The following is a 20,856-nucleotide window of genomic DNA, read 5'->3' as shown; positions in this document are numbered from 1 at the left end:
TGCACAGTAGAGGCAGAGATTGTGCAGTCTTTGCCTTTGTTTTTCAACTCCATGAGTTGTGTACTGCCCATTTGCATGGGCTTTTCGATGGCAAGAACTATTGCTGGCTCTGGAACAGACAGGAAACAGAGAGTAGGAATAAATGGTCAATATTTTCAGTGGAAAAGGGTAAACAGTGGAGTACCTCAGGCATCTGTATTGGGACCGGTGCTTTTCAATATATATATAAATGATCTGGAAAGGAATACGACGAGTGAGGTTATCAAATTTGCGGATGATACAAAATTATTCAGAGTAGTTAAATCACAGGCAGACTGTGATACATTACAGGTGGACCTTGCAAGACTGGAAGATTGGGCATCCAAATGGCAGATGAAATTTAATGTGGACAAGTGCAAGGTGATGCACATAGGGAAAAATAACCCTTGCTGTAGTTACACGATGTTAGGTTCCATGTTAGGAGCTACCACCCAGGAAAAAGATCTAGGCATCATAGTGGATAATACTTTAAAATCGTCGGCTCAGTGTGCTGTAGCAGTCAAAAAAGCAAATAGAATGTTAGGAATTATTAGGAAGGGAATGGTTAATAGAACGGAAAATGTCATAATGCCTCTGTATCGCTCCATGGTGAGACCGCACCTTGAATACTGTGTACAATTCTGGTCGCCGCATCTCAAAAAAGATATAGTTGCGATGGAGAAGGTACAGAGAAGGGCAACCAAAATGATAAAGGGGATGGAACAGCTCCCCTATGAGGAAAGGCTGAAGAGGTTAGGGCTGTTCAGCTTGGAGAAGAGACGGCTGAGGGGGGATATGATAGAGGTCTTTAAGATCATGAGAGGTCTTGTACGAGTAGATGTGACTCGGTTATTTACACTTTCGAATAATAGAAGGACTAGGGGGCATTCCATGAAGTTAGCAAGTAACACATTTAAGACTAATCGGAGAAAATTCTTTTTCACTCAACGCACAATAAAGCTCTGGAATTTGTTGCCAGAGAAGGTAGTTAGTGCAGTTAGTGTAGCTGGGTTCAAAAAAGGTTTGGATAAGTTCTTGGAGGAGAAGTCCATTAATGGCTATTAATCAATTATACTTAGGGAATAGCCACTGCTATTAATTGCATCAGTAGGATGGGTTCTTCTTAGTGTTTGGGTAATTGCCAGGTTCTTGTGGCCTGGTTTTTGGCCTCTGTTGGAAACAGGATGCTGGGCTTGATGGACCCTTGGTCTGTCCCAGCATGGCAATTTCTTATGTTCTTAGACTCCAGGGGGTTCAGAGGTCAGAGGCTTAGGGGCCTCAGGAATGGTGCAATGGGAGGCCTTCCTCTCTCGAGCTTGTTCCTGACATCTCAGATCTATTCAAACAGCCAAAGCGATAAGTGCTTCTAGGGACAGGGGAAGGTCCTGAGCTGCTAGTTTCTTTTATTCTCCCAGATAATCCTTGCCAAAAAATGATTTGGCTGTCTTCGCCCCCAACTGAGTTCAGAAGCCAAGGTATGAAATTCCACTGCATACTCACCCACTGAGTGGGTACCTTGATGAATACAAAAGAGTTCTGTGGCAGTGGACATGACACACCCAGGTTAGTCAAAGATCAGATGAAACTGTTGTGTGAAGTTATCCACATTTCTGAGAAGTAGGTCAGGGAGAGGCCCAGGCGAGAGTGGGGCATTCCAAAAAGGAAAGGATATATGTAATCTTGACACAAACAGAAAAAAAGTGAGCTGGCTGCAACATGAAATGTATCTTGCAAAAATCGAGGAACCCTCTGCACCCCATTGGGTTGCCATTATACCTTGGAGGTGGAGGGGATCTGAATCATGGTCTGGATGGGTGCTGGTGCAGTGTTCACTAAAGCTGGTATTGGGATAGGGTCCAGTCGTTGGGTTTGTATCATGTCTAAGCGCTGAGACAAGTTCTATAGTAAGCCATTTACTTGATCAAGTTGCTGCTGGGCCTTTTTGCATGAACCTGTTCAGGAGACCATTCAGTTTGGATTTTTGCTACTGCATCTGGGTGGCCAAGTCAGTAATGGCCCATGACAGAGACATGTTCACCAAACTCATAGCATCAGCAACCTGTTATGAGTGAAGTAGGCATGAGCCCATCTTGCTGTGGCACAACCTTTGCAACCTCGGTGGGCAAACGAGCCTTTGCACAGTTAGACTAAGAGAAAGTCCAGAAATCTGTAACTATGGACAGAGGGCAGGCTAGGCTGAAGAAGAAACAAGGCTGAAGATGGATGGCTTGGACAAAGGCAGGCTGAAGACTGTGGCTAAGGCTGAAGAAGAAGACAGACTTAAAGCTGAGACTGAAGACAATGCTACGGCTGAAGCTAGAGGCAAGATAGACAACTTTTGCTGAAGCAATGAAGGAACATCAGGAGAGCCCTATGATAGAGTGAAGATTCATGATATCATCCCAAGGGTGCCACGGGCTTTTCCTGCCATGGACCCTTTAAAAAAGCTGACTTCAGGTACGTGCGTGTTTAGAGAAAGGTCCGGGGGCGGTGATCCTGACGGCATCCTGCTGCATGTGCAGTTCGGTGATGTCCCACTACAGCAAAGCCCTCCAGCCTGAGGGTAAGTGCAGCAACAGAATGCAAAAGAACCACCTCACAAACCCCCCCCCCCCAAATAAAAAATAAAAACAAAAAACAAAGTACAAAAAATATTCTCAAAATCAACCAAAAATATGCAGTATCCACCCAGGAAAAAGATCTAGGCGTCATAGTGGATAATACATTAAAATCATCAGCCCCATGTTCTGTGGCAATCAAAAAAGCAAACAGAATGTTAGGAATTATTAGGAAGGAAATGATTAACAAAACAGAAAATGTCATAATGCCTCTGTATCACTCCATGGTGAGACTGCACCTTGAATACCGTGTGCAGTTCTGGTTATCGCATCTCAAAAAGGATATATCTGCACTGGAGAAAATGCAGAGAAGGGCAACCAAAATGATAAGGGGCATGGAACAGCTGCCCTATGTGGAAAGGCTAAAGAAGTTAGGGCTGTTCAGTTTGGAGAAGAGATAACTGAGGGGGGATATGATACAAGTCTACAAAATCATGAAAGGACTTGAACAAGTTAATGCACATCGGTTATTTACTCTCTCAGGTAATAGAAGGACCAGGGAGCGCTCCATGAAGTTAGCAAGTAGCTCATTTAAAGCAAATCAAAGAAAATTATTTTTCACTCAGTGCATAGTTAAGCTCTGGAATTCATTGCCAGAGGATGTGGTTACAGCAGTTAGTGTAACTGGGTTTAAAAAAGATTTGGATAAGTTCCTAGAGGATAAATCCATAAACTGTTATGATGGTAATTAATAGCCAATAGTAGCTTGTGATTTATCAAATGTTTGGGTATTTGCCAGGTACTTGTGACTTGGATTGGCCACTGTTGGAAACAGGATACTGGGCTCGATGGACCCTTGGCCTGACCCAGTATGGCAATTCTTATATTCTTATGTTCTTATATAATCAGTTGTGAACAGAGAAATGAGGAGGCAGAGAGGAAACTAAGAGAGAGCAAGTAGGCAAAGAACGAATTCAAACTACAGACCCAAAGTTAGAAAATTATTTTAAGCTTGGTAAAGATTTCTAGCTGGGATTGGTCCAGGGTGTGGGACAAATTGTATTTGCCCATGCAGGAGAAGGTCAATTTGAAAAGTGCAGAGGGAACAAGGAGAGGAGGGGGAAGGGAGGAAGAAGAGAGAGGAGAATGTGAGAGAAAAATGGTGGGGGCAGCAGGAGCCATGAAAGAGAATGGCGGGGAGAGACTGGGTTTTATAAATTCAATTGCTGATTGTGCTGCTGGGCAGTATTCACTGCTAGCGTCTGGGAAGAGATTGAGGCTGTTTCTTCAAATGAACTAGAACGGAGTACGAAAGAGCTGGGCATTTTAATCCTTTAATACCATAATGCCAGAGCACACCAGACTCTGTCTGGAGCACGTCTTATGTGATTGAGTTTTATCTACTTGGTGTTGAAAAACAAGGACATCCAGGATCATTTCATATCTATGAGTGTTATTTTAAAAAATAATTTCTGGTCCTTCCACTGCTGCTTCTGCATTAAGGCTGAGAAGCTTGCAATCTGAATCTTCAAGACAGAGATCTCTGGTCCTGATGAAGCCTCTTTTCTGTGGCTTCCCTTCTCTTTCACTATTGGCCTGATTATGATGATATAGCCCGACACGTCATCACTACCTAGAAAAACTTTGATTGATGCCTTTCATTGCTTAACAATAGGGAGAATTCTTTCAATTTATTCTGTTTGTTGTATGTGCTCTCCATGAGAGGGAAGCACTTGAGAATTATAAACATATTTGAGTGCTTTGCATGAAAAGGCAATTTATGTATCTATCAGCACAAAACTCTTTGTGTAAAAAATTGTTAAAGAGTATAGGCCCATGTAAAATGTATTGAGCGTTATCAGGACTACCATACATAGTGAATTTCTTATTTATTTGAATAATTTATCTTCCGCTGCATGCAACTACTGTTCTTAGTGGGTCACAAGTAAAAACATAAAACAATATTCTCCCACTTTAAACATATTAAACATCACAGCTTCATAAAACATCCATTGCAAAACAATCAGCATTGTCAGCAAAAATACTGTAATTTGTACATAAATCTGCTTTGAAAATTCTCACCAAATGTCCTTGAATACAATTATATCTGCTATTAAGTGTGTGGAAAATGTTTCAGAAAATTTATGCTCATACTTTTGAAAATCCAAAAGTATGTACGTAAATCCTCCAACTCCTCCCCAAGGAACACTTCCACTCAGTCTGGGTAAACTTACGTGCAAAAGGACATATGCACGTAAGTTTACCCGAATATCAGGTGGGCAATTTTGTAAAGCAAATTTGCTTGCCATAAATGTGTTTTCCATACATAGCAGGATGAATTAGCCATTATATGTGGGTGACGACATCCAGCAGCACCAAACGGACCTCTGTCTCTTACTAGTAGATGCATCAAGCCACGAAAGGGTTCTAGCACAGGTTAAATAGCATATACTATGCAATATACGTGATTATTTGCATGGCATTGCACAGTTTCCCTCCCCTATTACAAGAATCTGCTTTGCATGCAATTTGCATGGATGATTTTTTTCAAATTCATGTAAAATAGCTCATTAATACTCAATTTGATGCAAATAACTTATAATGGCTGACTTAGAGAGTGGTCAGCTGCGATAAGTTAACAAACCTCCCTGGAAAATGGTAATCTAATGCGGGCGCCTCGAGACCTTATTGCGAGTCCCGAGGCAAAGGGCAATGCAATTAATGAAAAAACACCTGTGCCAATAAGAAACAATTAAGCAGGAGTCAAGACTGACCTGTTCACCCTGGGGCCACCATCTGAGGCGGCCTAGACACCCAAATGTAAAAATAAGCAAAGTCCTCACGTGACGATGGCCTCCACCCCGACCATGTCTTCAATAAATAAAATGTCCCCACCCTCCCTTTCCAAAGACATAAGGGCTGCCATGGTCCCCATGTCCCACCTCCCCACGCCAATGTTTCAACGAAATCATTGTGGATATACAATATCTACAATACCTCCCTATCCCTGAAATGTACCAAAAAGTCATTGGCCTTCAGTGGTACTCATCCCTCACCCCCGAACCTTAAAAAGTGGAAAAGGATCCCTCAATGGGGCTTGGGTCCTGGGCCCAGTTGGTGCGATTTTTCAAAATAGCGCTGACCTGACCTTTCCCCAGGCATGTGACGGGGGCAAGGGCCAGGAATCGATCCAGGCCACGTGGCCTAGAAAAAAATGACACATTCAATTCTAACACCGAAGTCTGTAAACTCTGGCCTGAGGCCCCTCCCGATGTAGTTAATCGAAACACGGTCCATTTTGGGGGACGGTGCAAGTGGATTACAAATAGTCATGTGACACACTCCAAAGGTACAATAAAAACTGTTTAAAATTCAATAACATTTCAGACATATTAGCCTACAGAATACCAAGGAAAGCATGTGAAATGTGTAATGTTTGTTTTATGTGTAATTGCGCCTGAGTTGGATTGCTGGCAAGGCAGTTTACTTGCATAGTTTTGAAGTGACACCTGTAGCTTCCAGAAGAAAAAAATGTAATTGAAAAATATTGCGTAATAGAAGACCAAAAATCCTACTATTAGGGCTAATATTTCCTCACCACGTATGCTTATACTCAATATTCAAACAAATGAGGAATGCCAAATTTCTCACTAAATTTTCGATGTTTCATTTATAACCTAGGGAATTAGTATCAGAATGTTTTGTGCTCAATCCTTTAGGCTCTTGCCCTTACAGGGCTGCAACCATATTCATGGTAAAAACAGCACTTAGTTGTTAACCTCATTTACTAATTCCCATTAAAACACAATTTTTATTTGATTTTATTTTAAAACTGCTTATTACTTTACTGAATCACTTATCTTTTTAAAATGTTCCGTGTAAACTCCAGTTACTTCCGTCACCTCCTCTCGTGGCTCCAAAACCCGATGTGCTCATTAACACCCATTCAATGTGTCTGTTTTTGTGGCTATTAAAAACTTTTCAACCTCCCAACATTGCAATGTTTCGGCAGCTTATCTCACCTGCTTCAGGGGATTCTTCCTGTCAGTAAAAAAACAACACGCACACAATCACACTATTCCCTTCCAAAATTTTTTTTTTATATGTTTTACGGATTTACCTGGCATTTTAGCAAAACGGGACTCACTCATTCAGTTGGCCACTCATGGCTCCACCCTGTAGCACAAAAACTGAACAGCGTCTCCACGCTCGAAGTTTTTCTTCCGGACTTCCTGATTTTTTAAACTACCCGCCTACCTAAACCTATCACCAATCAAAGTGCTCACCTAACCTCTCAACCAATCAGATCCCTTACTGCATAAAAACCAACCAGTCAACCTCTTTGTTCAGGCCGGCTGGTTACATAGTTTGTAAATTAAAAATCCATTTCTGCTCTTTCTGCATTAACTTTAAATTTAAATTGCCTCCACGCTCGTCCTCCCTTAGAACTTCTAACACTGTGCATTTCATGTTATTAAGTACATGGCCTTTCTCCAAACAATGTTGCACCATCGGGGCTTCTTGCCTCATGCATTTCAACGCACTTCTGTGCTCTATAAGCCGAGTTTTCAAACTCCTCACAGTTTTACCGATGTACACTAACTCGCATGGACACCAGATTGCATACACCACCGCTTCGGTAGTACAAGTTGATCCTACTTTAGGTTTATAGAATTGTAACTTCGATATTGGAATATCAATGTTTGAATGTGCATTCATACACACAGTGCTGGCATTACACGGAAAGTGACCTATTACCTCAATGATCTCATCATGAGGTTTTTTAACCATAGAATGAACTACTAAATCCTTGATATTACTTCCTCTTTTGAATGCCATCCATGGGCACTCTGCAAATGCTTGATGTACTTGCAAAATATGCTAATGTTTTTTAATACTAGTTAACACCTTCCCTATACCCACTGAATGTGGTAAAACACAAGTTAGTTTGTTCTTTTTCACTCTTGGCTGAGGAGTTAACAACAACTCCCTATTGTTCTATCAGGCCCTTTTCATCGCTCGCCGGACCACCTTTTCAGGATATCCCCTACTCAAAAACTGTGAATTAACTCAAAAACTGTGAATTAACTGTTGAGGATGATGACTTGAATACTCCAACATGGTATTTCTATCCGTCGGCTTTTTGTATATTGTGAAAAAGAACTCATTAGCTCTAATCGAAATTGAAATGTCCAGAAATGGTACCTCTTTATTACCAAATGTGTATGTAAATTGAGAGGGGTCACAAGAATTTAACCAATTTATGAATTCTCCAGACCACACTATAATAATGTTGTCTATAAAGCGACGCCAAAACAAAATCTTATTTTTATATGGGCAAACTTTCAACCATACACATTCAAGAAACGCTCAAAAGACATGAGTGAAAAGTTTTTGAGTAGGGGATATCCTGAAAAGGTGGTCCGGCGAGCGATGAAAAGGGCCCGATGGAACAACAGGGAGTTGTTGTTAACTCCTCAGCCAAGAGTGAAAAAGAACAAACTAACTTGTGTTTTACCACATTCAGTGGGTATAGGGAAGGTGGTCCAGCGGGGGTCCCGGGAGCATTCTCGCGCGCTCGGGCCGTCGGCTGCCAGTAAACAAAATGGTGCCAATGGCCCTTTGCCCTTAGCATGTGACAGGGTATCCGTGCCTCTGTGAGGGCCATGGCGACTTCAGTAGCACACCTACGATTGGTGCCGCTTCCTGAGATTTGAAGGGCTGCTACCTGGAGTTCTCTCCACACCTTTGCAGCCTACTATTGCTTGGACAAAACCGGAAGACAAGATTCCATCTTCGGCCAATCTGTCCTTCGTAACCTATTTACAACGTAACGTACCAATACCCTTCCGCCTGCCCGGTGGGGATCAGGATGCCCTCTACCAAATTCCACCCCAGTTGTTGTGCCTGTTGCATGCCTTTTGGGTACATTTGGTGCATGTTTGGACATCCTCAGCTTGGTACTCACCCATATGTGAGAACTACCATTCTGCTTGTCCTGTGAGAAAGCAAATGTTGCTTATCTGTAACAGATGTTCTCACAGGACAGCAGGATGTTAGTCCTCACGAAACCCGCCTGCCGCCCCGCGGTGTTGGGTTTGTAGCGTTTTGTTATTTTATTTTTCGGCACTGCCTGTAGCTTTCAAATAAGAGTGAAGGGCTGCTGGCTGCAGGGTTAGTGCCATGCTGGGCATGCCCAGTAGGGGCCAGTCAAAGTTCTGGAAACTTTGACAGAAGTTTTCCGTGATTGGGCTCCATCCTGTGATGTCACCCATATGTGAGGACTAACATCCTGCTGTCCTGTGAGAACACCTGTTACAGGTAAGCAACATTTGCTATATCGAGGATAGGTTACACGAGCACTGGATGGCCGGCGCCATCTTTAAAAATGGCGCGGGCCATCCAGTGCTCCTACCATGTGACAGGGGCCGGCCAATGGCACGGATACCCTGTCACATGGTAAGGGCAAAGGCCATCGGCGCCATTTTTATTAGTGGCAGCCGACGGCCCGAGAGCGGGAGATCGCTCCCGGGACCCCCACTGGACCACCAGGTACCAGTAAAAAGTTTTTGTGGGGGGGGGGATCGGGAGGGTGGGGGAAGCTAAGGGATTAGTTTTAAAGGGTCGGGGTGGGTTTTTTGTTTATCAGCTCGGGCGCAGCCGATAAACAAAACCGCGATTGGGCCAGACGAAAAAAACCCCACGATGTGAATCGGAACTGGAATCAGAACCGATTCCGGTTCCGATTCACATCTCTAATAGCCAAGCGGTTATTTACTCTTTCGGATAGTAGAAAGACTAGGGGGCACTCCATGAAGTTAGCACATTTAAAACTAATCGGAGGAAGTTCTTTTTTACTCAACGCACAATTAAACTCTGGAATTTGTTGCCAGAGGATGTGGTTAGTGCAGTTAGTATAGCTGTGTTTAAAAAAGGATTGGATAAGTTCTTGGAGGAGAAGTCCATTACCTGCTATTAAGTTCACTTAGAGAATAGCCACTGCCATTAGCAATGGTTACATGGAATAGACTTAGTTTTTGGGTACTTGCCAGGTTCTTATGGCCTGGATTGGCCACTGTTGGAAACAGGATGCTGGGCTTGATGGATCCTTGGTCTGACCCAGCATGGCATTTTCTTAAGCAGCAGAGGCTATCCCAACATCCCTTGCTGCTGTCCCTGCTGTGCTCCGGATATGCCTTTATCACTCCTGGGGAGGGGGCTGTGCATCCTGTCACTGAAGGGCTATGGGAGCTTATCACTAGTGCAGGAGCTTGGTAAATGCCCTCTGCTGCTTGTCTTTTACCCCCTTGCCTTTATTTTAGTCTATCTTAGCTTTTGTTTTATTTTGATTTCTTTTATTTTACTTTTGTGCCTACCCCTGTGGTGCTGATTTAACCTGGCCCCTTTAAGACGCTAGGTTATGATGTCATCATTGCAAGATTGCTAAAGTGAAACTAAAAGGGCAGCTCCTTTTGATTTCCCATGATGGCGGGTAGCACAGCCATTCTCTGTTGCCTCATACACCAGAGGAGAAACAGCATACTCTCTCTGCCTAGCTCTGCTCCTGCAGCAGCCCAGGTAACTTTTATTTAATTTTTTTAATCTTTTCATATGTGAAAGGTTATCCAGTCACACAATGCCAGATAACTTTAGACTTGCTCTAAAGTTATCTGGCTAACGTAGCCGGATATCTCAGTGCCTTCTAGGAACACCCATGAAACACCTTTTTTTTTTTTATCCTGCTAAATTATAGTTGGATAAGTGACTGAATATGCCACATTTACTATTTAGATGGTTAACTTGTGAGTTATCCAATGGCTTTTGAATATCTACTCCAATGGTATTTTTGGTTCTCCATTGTTGCACTGCATACAGGGGTAGATTTTAAGAGGCGCGCGAACAGCCTACTTTTGCTTGCGCATCAGACTCAAGCAAAAGTACGCTGGATTTTAGTAGATACGCGCGGAGCCGCGCGTATCCACTAAAATCCTGGATCGGCGCGCGCAAGGCTATCGATTTTGTATAGCCTGCGCGCGCCGAGCCGCGCTGCCTCCCCCCGTTCCCTCCAAGGCCGCTCCGAAATCGGAGCGGCCTCGGAGGGAACTTTCCTTTGCCCTCCCCTCACCTTACCCTCCCTTCCCCTACCTAACCCACCCACCCGGCCCTGTCTACACCCCCCCCCTTCCCTTTGTCGGGGGATTTACGCCTCCCGGAGGGAGACGTAAATCCCCGCGCGCCAGCGGGCCTGCTGCGCGCCGGGCCGCGACCTGGGGGCGGGTACGGAGGGCGCGGCCACGCCCCCGGGCCGTAGCCACGCCCCGTACCCGCCCCCAAAACGCGGCCGAAACGCCGCGTCGACCGGGCCCGCCCCCCGACACGCCCCCGACACGCCCCCCTCCGAAAACCCCGGGACGTACGCGAGTCCCGGGGTCTGCGCGCGCCGGTAGGCCTATGTAAAATAGGCTTACCGGCGCGCAGGGCCCTGCTCGCGTAAATCCGCCCGGTTTTGGGCGGATTTAGGCGAGCAGGGCGCTGAAAATCCGCCCCACAGAGTCTGGCTTCTTGTGGTTTTCAGTTCAGGTTTTTGTCTGCACATTTCTGTTTATATTTTATGGTCCCTTTATTCTGTATTTGATGAGGGTCTGTCTGTGTTCTGCATGTGTGACCAAGGTGAAGTTTTCTGCCAGCATGTAGTTTCTCTGTAAGGATCTATAGCAGCTTGGCTTGTTCTGTTTTCCTAATAGGAGGTGTATTGATGTTTTAAGGACTTGTGTAAAATTTGCAGTGTTGCCTTTTTATATGATTCTTATTGTTTAAGTGCTGGCATTTAGTGCTATTTTGGTACGGGAGGTTTAGTATATTATCATTGTAATTCAGTTTACTCATGGATTTATGAGGTCCAAGCCCACGACAAATGCACTTTACAATATGCCTAATACCATATGGGTTCCAAGGGTCTTTTCTGCAGGGTTTACTGGTTGGTATTACAGTAGTCAGGGCCGCCATCAGGAATTTTGAGGCCCCATACCGGCGCATACTGTCTGACGCGGCGGTGACGTCACAGCCGCGTCAGACAGTGAACGCTGGCAGGACAGAGCGCGCGGACGAGTCTCTGTCTGCGGTGCTCTGTAAATCAATGCTATGTGTGTCTAAAAGACACGCATAGCATTGATTCTCTCCCTTCTCTGGGGCCCGCACCCAGGGCCGGCTCCAGGTTTCAGTAGGCCCCTGGGCGACAGACTGTCGGAGAGAGCCTCAGTGGGCCTCTTTGCCATGAACTAATACATCCCCCAAGCGCACCCGCCGCCTGGCGGCTGCGGGCCCCCATATGTGGCAGTAGATCCTGGGGCCCCATACTGCAGGCCCAAGAATACTGCCCTGATGGCGGCCCTGACAGTAGTGTATATAAAAACTAATATACGTGTTGTGATATTTCTCCCTCAGAAGAATATGAATACCCTTTTTCATATAAAATCTGTTGTTATAACTGCATAATTTTTAATTGTGTGTGGGAAGGAAGAGGTGCAAAGGCATCTAATACACTGGTACTGACCTGAAGAGAGTCTGCCATATGTGATCCCCACCATTCACCCATCTCCCACTTCTCCAGGAGTGAATGCTGGGGAAACGTGGGAGGCAGGTCGAAGGGTTCCTGGGAGTGTGGCAGGCTTGCCAATATCCTAGAAATATTATCGCTGATACTCTATCCGCCACTCCTCTGGGAACTCTGACCTCTGGTTTCCCCCTTCTGCAGCATTTCAAAAAACTAAAAGGGCCAGACTCCAAGGGGGACCTCCCTTGTCTCTCTCAGTGATTCGATCTGTGCCGTGCCTTAGGAAGGATGGGGTGCCATCTCATCCCTTGCTTCAGGCAGCAGATTGCCTTGAGCCGTCCCTGACTTCTATTCATCTGGAGTTGGCAACTTTCAGGAGGAGAATTTCTCCTGTTTCAGTGAAAAATATATTGGATTCACATTTGTCTCTGTAGTTTTATTTCAGTTGGAGATTGAGACATGTTTTCCCCCTTTCTCTCAACAAATCTACATCTCAAAAGGTATTTAAATGTTTGCATGAATGACTTGCTTCAGCTTCTTATCCATGGAAGCCATGGTGGCCTTTTCCCTTTGTGTTTGTTTGGCTGACCTCTTAAATTTTGCAGCCTCTATACTGCTTTTGTCCACTTGCCGAACATGCTTCCTTTGTTCCAGGCCACTCAAACTGTACATAATGATCAAAACCATCCTTCTGTTCTTTAGGGAAAACTGCTCAATGATCATTTCTCTTCTCAGGTGCAAACAATACAGACTAAAACAAGGCAAACTTCACCATACAATAAAAACCAGAATTTATTCAGAATTCAGGAAACAAACATTTCTTCCCAGGATAATATGAGCCCGTACTTCAAAACTGTTCTAGCTGACTTGAGGATGGTGCTATTTTAGATTACAACCATACTCCAAAATAGTATTAGCCTTACGTCAGCTGGTGGCACCATTTTGAAGTATGGCATAGTCAGGGTAGGAGAGACTGGAGATCTCTATTGCCCTGTGAAGATTCCAGGAGATGTGGGGGAGGGATGGGGGAATTGGGGGCAAGTCCAGTGCAGAGGGGTTTTTAAAAGTTTTTTTTTGTTTGTTTGTTTGTTTTTGTTTTTTAACTTATTTAGTTTGGGGCAGGGCTGGTGGCCAGGTTGTAGTTTATAAAATAGCATGCACTAAAAAAAAAGAAATGAAATGAAAAATAAAATAAGTAAAACAAACCACATACCTCCACTAACAAAAAAACCAAACACTCTTCCATCTCCCTCCTCCATGCCTTCACAACCCAATGGGAGCTTTAACAGAAACAAGCAAAGGAAGAGATAAAATCTGCTCAATTTTTCATGTTCTCCTTCTTACTGAGAATGATCTTAGTTTCCTGCTCCCTGCAAATATGATTTGAATGCAGTTGACTTAGCGAATGGCCTCTGCTGCTACTGGCAGCATGGGATCTTCCTAGTGTTTGGGTATTTGCCAGGTTCTTGTAGCCTGGCAAGTACCCAAACGCTGTTGGAAACAGGATGCTGGGCTTGATGGACCCTTGGTCTGACCCAGTATGGCAATTTCTTATGTTCTTAATTAAATTCGGGTATAGTTTGCTTTAATGTAATGAGTGGAAAAGACTGTCTGCTAATGGGCCATTCCATCCTTACTAAAAAAGTAAATATAGCCCCAGTTAAGATACCACAGAAAAGTCCTGCTTGGCAGAAAAATGGAAAAAAGAAAGCAAAATAGTATTAAAGAAGAAAAAACAGCATAGCTTTCTCTTTGGCACAAATGTGCCGAGCATGCATACTGACCACATGGATAAGATTCTTTTGTGGGCAACCAGGCAAGCATAGCAGAAAAATATGCAAGAGTCAATATACCTGTACCAACTAAAGCTTTTACAAAGTTTCCCTGTAAAATGATGACTCAAGCCTTTTTTTTTTTTTTTTTCCTGTAAATATTAATGTGCCTTCCCTCTTGGTATGGACTATGAATCATGCCTATGCTTGGAATGGGAAGTACCAGATGAGAAATTATATTTACTAATATGATTTATCTTCAGCTTCGTAGCCTGAGTGGGAGATGAGACAGAGTCCCAGCTACCTCAATCCCACAATTCTGTGCCCTTCCCAAACTTCTCACTTGTGCCTACACAGACCAGATAAAATCATCACACCAGAATAAAACAATAATTAACCTTTTTACTAGTATTGTGTAAGTAGACAGTAAATCCAACCAGAACATCAAATGGGAAAAGTACAATAGTGAAGTATAATATAAACTTGCAGTTTTCTTATTTTAAATCAAGCAATGCAAAAATAACACTGGGTATGGTTAGCTGGGATAACCAACATACTCATATAGATAGTAAAGAAAAATAGGGAATGCTAATAGAGGCTGGGGGGAAAAGCAGTGGCGTACACAGCTTTCAAAAATTCTTTTCCCCAGAGTACTCAAAAAGGGGGGAGGGAGGAACAGATCCACCACAATATCACCAGTTTATAAAGGGTGCATCCTGTCGTAAACAAAAAAATTGTGTGGAAAAAAAAATCAAGAAAATGAAAAAGTCCCTCTTGATAGTGGAGCTGGCTAGATGGCAAACCAAACAGATGAGTACTGCAGTGTGTGGAAGGTCTCTCTCTCTCTCCTAGAGAGCATCCCCACTTGGTACTAAATGGAAAACTGGCCTGGTTTCAGTCTCTTACAAAAAAATCTCAGTCCATCAGCTTCTCTTTCCCTGCCCTATCTTGCGTGGCTGTGGCAAGGGCTTATGCTTGATTTTGGCTGAAAGGCTGAAGCAGTTATGGTTATGGTTTATTGTTTTTTATATACCATCGTCTCGGCATAGCCTTCACAGATACTGAATTTATGACAAAAGACAAAGAAATAAACCTTCTCCTTCCTCTAATAAGATACTCTCTGTGTAAAGTTTAGATTACTTAACTCAGTCTCTTAGGAAGGTGATCCAGCCATGTGCTCCTGGGCCTATGTCCCTTGTTGAGATTTTACATGTTGCTTAGCTATGAAGCAAGCACAGATGTTTGTCTTTATTTCCTCAGAGTGCAGACTTCTTTCTCTCCCTCTTGATAATTAGTTCTTAGGAGAAGAACTGATTGCAGAGCTGCCAGATACACTCCTTTCTTCCTCATTCCAACTCCTGGCCATCCCTGCTTCTCACACAGAGACAGAGCCAGTCAAATTGTGCCTTTTCTTCCTTAAATGGTCTCCCAGAATTCCTTTGGCTTCCTCCTCTGCTGGCTATGTAGTGCTGTTCTCTGACAGGCTAAAATGTACAGTCCTTTTCCCAACTTGTTAACTCTATGAGTGCTGGATACTGGTTCTTGCAGAACATTTGCCATTCACAGGATAGCACATAGGGTTTTGGGGTTTTTTTTGCTGTATTTTTATATTCCTTCACCTTGGCTATGGTGGCTTGAAGTCTCTGCAGGATTGAAAATCCCTTTTTGGCAAGTCCAAAACACATCACTCAGATCCAGATGCAGCTCGGTACACATTGTAAGGCTTTAACACATGATAAGCTTTTGTAGGGCAGGAACCTGGTTTATAGTAGCTTGCTACAATAACACAGCTAATGATAGCATTTTGTCATATATTCGGCTTAACAACATTATTGCTTTCCTGTTGGAAGAATTTTTAAGTTGACTGGCTCAGGATTTCTGCCTTATTCTCTGATATGATTCTTTGCATATTCTTATAAATTATACTCAGGGCTGATGCAAGGGTATTAGGTGCCCTAAGTGAATGTTACAGCCTTGTGCCGCCCCTGCTCCCAACCCTACCCTACCACTGGGCCATGCCACACACAATTCAAAATTATGCAGTTAAAATACATTTTACATGAAAGAACATTCTAAAGTTTAAAAAAAATTACTTACAACAAATATATTATATTTACATGCACTACTGGGTGTCAAAAAATCGCTTGGAACCATTATGGTATTAGGCCTATTGCAATGCAGGTTCTAAGCTATGAGTATACTGAATTATAATTATAGTAAACTCCCATGCCAAAACAGCAGTAATACGCAGCATTCAGACAGTAACAACTCCACTGATGAAAAGGCATCACTGCAAATATTACATTAGGTACCTCTAAACACCAATACACCTTCTATTAAGATAACAGACCAAGCCAAACTGCTATAGATCCGTAAAGAGAAACTACACACTAGAAGAATCTCTCACCTTGGTCTACAGTGCAACAATGGAAAAACTGAATTATCACCATTCTTCATAAAACATCAATAAAATCAAGAAATATAAAACATTAATCATATTAGTAAAACCATATTAATAAAAGGAATACATATTTCAAAGCAGCTGATGAATAGAATAACCTCCAATAATTAAAAATTCATATACATTTTTTTTTTTAATTTCCCAAACACCAATAAAATATTTCAAAGCAGCAGACATGTCAAACATCCAATAATTGAAACTAATAAGGATTAAATAAATATTTATTCCTTATTCTCCATAAATGGTTACTTTTGATTTCCAGTCACCCTGCAATTTTCATGGATTAATGAGTTGGGGGAGAGGGGCACAAAAACTATCTCTACTCTCTTTCACCTACACACTCTCTTTAAAACACATGCATTTATGCTCTCTCTCTCCACGCAAATGCACACAAACATGCACTTTCTTTCCCCCCATGTGCTGCTCTCTCCCACACACGATGTCACTCTCTCCCACACAGGAAGATCTGTGGGAGAGACTGCCTGGAAGTGAGTTCCACCACTTCTTTTCAGATTTAAGAGGCAGAACAGCAGGGGTTTCAGCCTCCTCCCTGCCCCCTTCCAGGCAGCCTGCAAGGAAAAGGGAGGTGAGCCTGGAGCAGACAGAGCAAAGGACAATCGCTCTGCTGCCTAATTCAGCCTTTCCTCTCCTGTTGTTCAGAGAACAGGAGGGAAGAGTGTGATTCTGCAGCAGACACTGCAGGCTAAAGAACAGACACAAAGAGGAGTTGAATTAGCACAAGTTTGAAACTTGGGAGCAGTAATGCCAACTGTCAAGACTTCAGCCCAGCTACTGCACTACTGCTCACAAGTTTCAAACTTATGCTAATTTAATGCCTTTTTGTGTCTGAAACCGTTCCACACACATGGAGGTTTGAGCATGCTACCATTTAATTGATTGAACTATAGAAAAAAAGGGGGAGGACACTGCAGCTGTGTAACATGAGCCGCCAGCCCAGGAAACACAGAATGAAATTGAAAAGGTCATCAGACCCCTTAGTGTGAAGGTACTTAACTGACCACTGAATAGATTAGTCAGATATTCAGGAAGGGGATTTGCATATCACAACCCGCTGGACTTCTGCTGGAAAATTTGTAGGAAATATCACTAAAAAATCAGAGGATTCAAACTCCTAAATTACAGGACCATGACTGGAGAAGGGATTTATGAGAGAAATGTACTGGAAAATAGTCCTAGGAAGCAAACAGATTTTCACTCTGACAAACAAGGATATTCAGACATGTGAGTACCGAGTTCCCAGACAACAGGGAGAATGGCCAGGTTGGATAGAAGGGCAGGCACATGGTCTCTCTCTGTGGTCCTGCCTGGGGCTTGGCCTTTTGGCTGAGAGGTGACCCATACAAGGTCAGACAACAGATAAAGCAAAAGCGAGGCTGAGAGAAGGTGACTTATCCAGGCTGGGTAACAGCACATGACTGACCATGAGCTTAGCAGAGCTAAAATCACTGAAAGCTGAGACTGTGGAGGGCGAGAACCACTAAACACTAAAACAGCCAAGAGCCTAGTGAAGTTGTAAACTCAAGTCAAGGAAAATCTTCCTACTGAGGGAGGAGAACTGAAGGAGAGCAGTAGGCCTGGCATGGTCTCCCCCTTGAGTGAGGGGACCTCAGCAGCAGAACTGGAAATCAAGGGGTCCCAGCGGCAGTCTGGGAGGTTGAGTCGGGTCCCCCAGGAGGATGTGGACCCCAGCAGCAGTCCGGGAGGTGGAGGGTCTCCCAGGAGGACATGGATCCCAGCAGCAGACCAGGAGGCAGAATCGGGTCCTCCAGGAGGGTATGGACCCCAGCGGCAGACCGGAAGGAGGAGTTGGGTCCCCCAGGAGGGTGCGGATCCCAGCAACAGACTAGGAGGTGGAGTGGGGTCTCTCAGCAGAGCAGAAGAAACGGTTTAGATACAACGGACCCTCCCCAGGCCAACAATGCTCTCCAGCCAGTTGCATCTTTTCACATGGGTGAGACTTGAGATAAAGGAGGGAGGATAATAATAATACTTGAGTAAGCGGGAATGCAAGAGGTTCCTTCTATTCTATAGGGTGGTATACTGGGTGGGGGGGGCCCAACCTCACCAAATTGCCAAATATTAAATGTTCTTGCTACCTTGTAGAAATGTATATAGTTTTATAGACTGAGACTACTAACCACAAATAGATAAGGGTGCTGCTTAACATCCTATTAGCAATACACAGTCGTAGAAATGTATATACTTGTATAGTCTTATAAACCTGTATATATTTGTACATACTGCCAGCTTTGTTCACAGACCCATTTGTTTTCCTGGGGTGAGGGGAGGGAAATCCACCCACTAACACCTTCTTCCTCAGGTGGAAACACCAGGCGCCAAGAACGTGAGGACCGACGAAGTCTGCCCTAGGGGGGCTCCCGCCATGTTGGTCCCGGACCAAGGAATGCCCTGCGAGGTAAGCGGTCAAGGGGGCATTACATGTTCATTACCCACTGCTTAATTTCTAAAAGAACAATCTAGAATGGTGTTCTGCCATTATTTTATCCAGCACCTGAGGAACTGGAGCAGAGCTGATGGTGTAAATCAGTTCTGATGCGTGAAGAACAGCTCGGGGTTGAGCACTGGTAGAGAGGCTGGAGATGGAGGATCACTAGGGTAAGGAGGAAAAAGAGTATGTTCAACTATGTGCCTTAGATAGTTTGTGTGTTTGTGTGTGTTTGGGTTCTGGTCTCAACTCCGTCCCATTGCACACCTTCCTGGGCCTAACCCCCCTCTTCCCCTTCCTCCAGTTCCTTTTTTGTCTACAAATTAAGCCCTGCTCCCACATATACACACACATGCCTGCTGTCTCTCTCCCACTTACACATACACACACACACACTCTCTCTCTCCCCCACATACTCTCCCACAATCTCTTTCTCTTCCACATGATCTCACCAGAGCCGTAGTGAGCCTATGGACAATATGGCCATGGCCATAGGTGCCGTTACCAAAAGGTGCCAATGAGAGCAGTGCGGCCAGCCACCGGCGGATCCTCAGCAAAAGAAAAGCAGTGCTGCCCCATCGAAATTGACTGTGTGGTCGGCGTGGCCTTAGTAAGTAGAAAAGCAGTGCGACCCCACTGGCAACATTGCTGATTCTGGCAGGGTTGCGCTGCCTTTCCATTTACTAAGGCAGCGTTTACCATACCAACAATTTTGGCAGGGCCGTGCTGCTGAGGAGGAGAAGGAGTGCGCCCTGCCTGAAGTAGTCCAATGCCCCGTGGTTGGAACTCTTTCCCTTGGCCAAGGGGGCTGATGAAGGTGATTGCTGCAGCCTGCTATGTCAAGGAGGAAGTGAGTGAGAGAGCATGTGTGCAGGAGAGTGAGAGAGCATGTGTGCTTGTATGTGAGAGAGTAAGAGAGCATGTGTGCATGTGTGTGGGAGAATGAGAGCATTTTTGCTTATGTGTGGGACAGTGAGAGCATGTGAGCATGTGTGGGAGAGTGAGAGGGAGCATGTGTGTGTGGGAGCATGAGAGAGCATGTGTGTATTTGTGTGAGACAGTGAGAGCATGTGAGCATGTATGGGAGAGTGAGAGGGAGCATGTGTGTGTGGGAGCGTGAGAGAGCATGTGTGTATTTGTGTGGGAGAGTGAGAGAGCATGTGTGCATGTGTGTAGGAGAATGAGAGCTTGTGTGCATGTGTGTGTGAAAGTGAGAGAGCATGTATGTGGGAGAGTGAGAGAGCATGTGTGCTTGTATGTAGGAGAGAGAGAACGTGTGCTTGTATGTGGGAAAGTGAGTGAGCATGTATGTGGGAGAGTGAGAGAGAGCATATGTGCTTGTATGTGGAAAGAGAGAGAGAGGATGTGTGTATGTTTGGGGGTGAATGACAGAGAACATGTGTGTGCACAACTACCCCAGTTACTCTCTGAGTGCTAAGACATGACAATTTCAGGGCATCTGGAAATCAAAAGTTCCAAGGTATGGATAACGAGGAATTTTTTTAAATCCTTATTGTTGGGTGTTATATGATGTGTCTGTTTTGAACTCTTTAATTGATGTTTGGAAGATTTTTACATGAGTTTTTAATTATATAATGTTATTCTATTCATTAATTATTTTGAATTATTCTTTTTATTGTTATGGTTTTACTAATTTTGTTTTATGAGGAATGATAATGTTTCTGTTTTTTACATTGTTGCAGTGCATACAGAATTTGGCTTGTTGCAGTTTACAGTTTAGTTTTTGTCTGTACATTTTTATTTTTACTGTATGGTCACTTTATTCTGTATTTGAGGATCTGTCTGTGTTTTGCATGTGTGACTGAAGTGAGTTATTCCATTAGTCTCTAGTTTCTATGTAGGGATCTATAGCAGCTCAGCTTGTTCTGTTTTCCTAATAGAGGGTGTATTACTATTTTAGGCCTGGTGTAGTATTTGAGGTACTTACTTTCATAGGTGGGTTGTTGCTGTTTGAGTGCTGGCAGTTAGTTCTATTTTTATATAGAAATTCATTTTTCTCGTGGCTC

This window comes from Rhinatrema bivittatum, chromosome 4, assembly GCF_901001135.1.
Source record: "Rhinatrema bivittatum chromosome 4, aRhiBiv1.1, whole genome shotgun sequence".
NCBI classification, from domain to species: Eukaryota; Metazoa; Chordata; class Amphibia; order Gymnophiona; family Rhinatrematidae; genus Rhinatrema; species Rhinatrema bivittatum.
The sequence above is the reverse complement of the archived record's forward strand: the minus strand, read 5'-3'. Positions refer to the sequence as shown.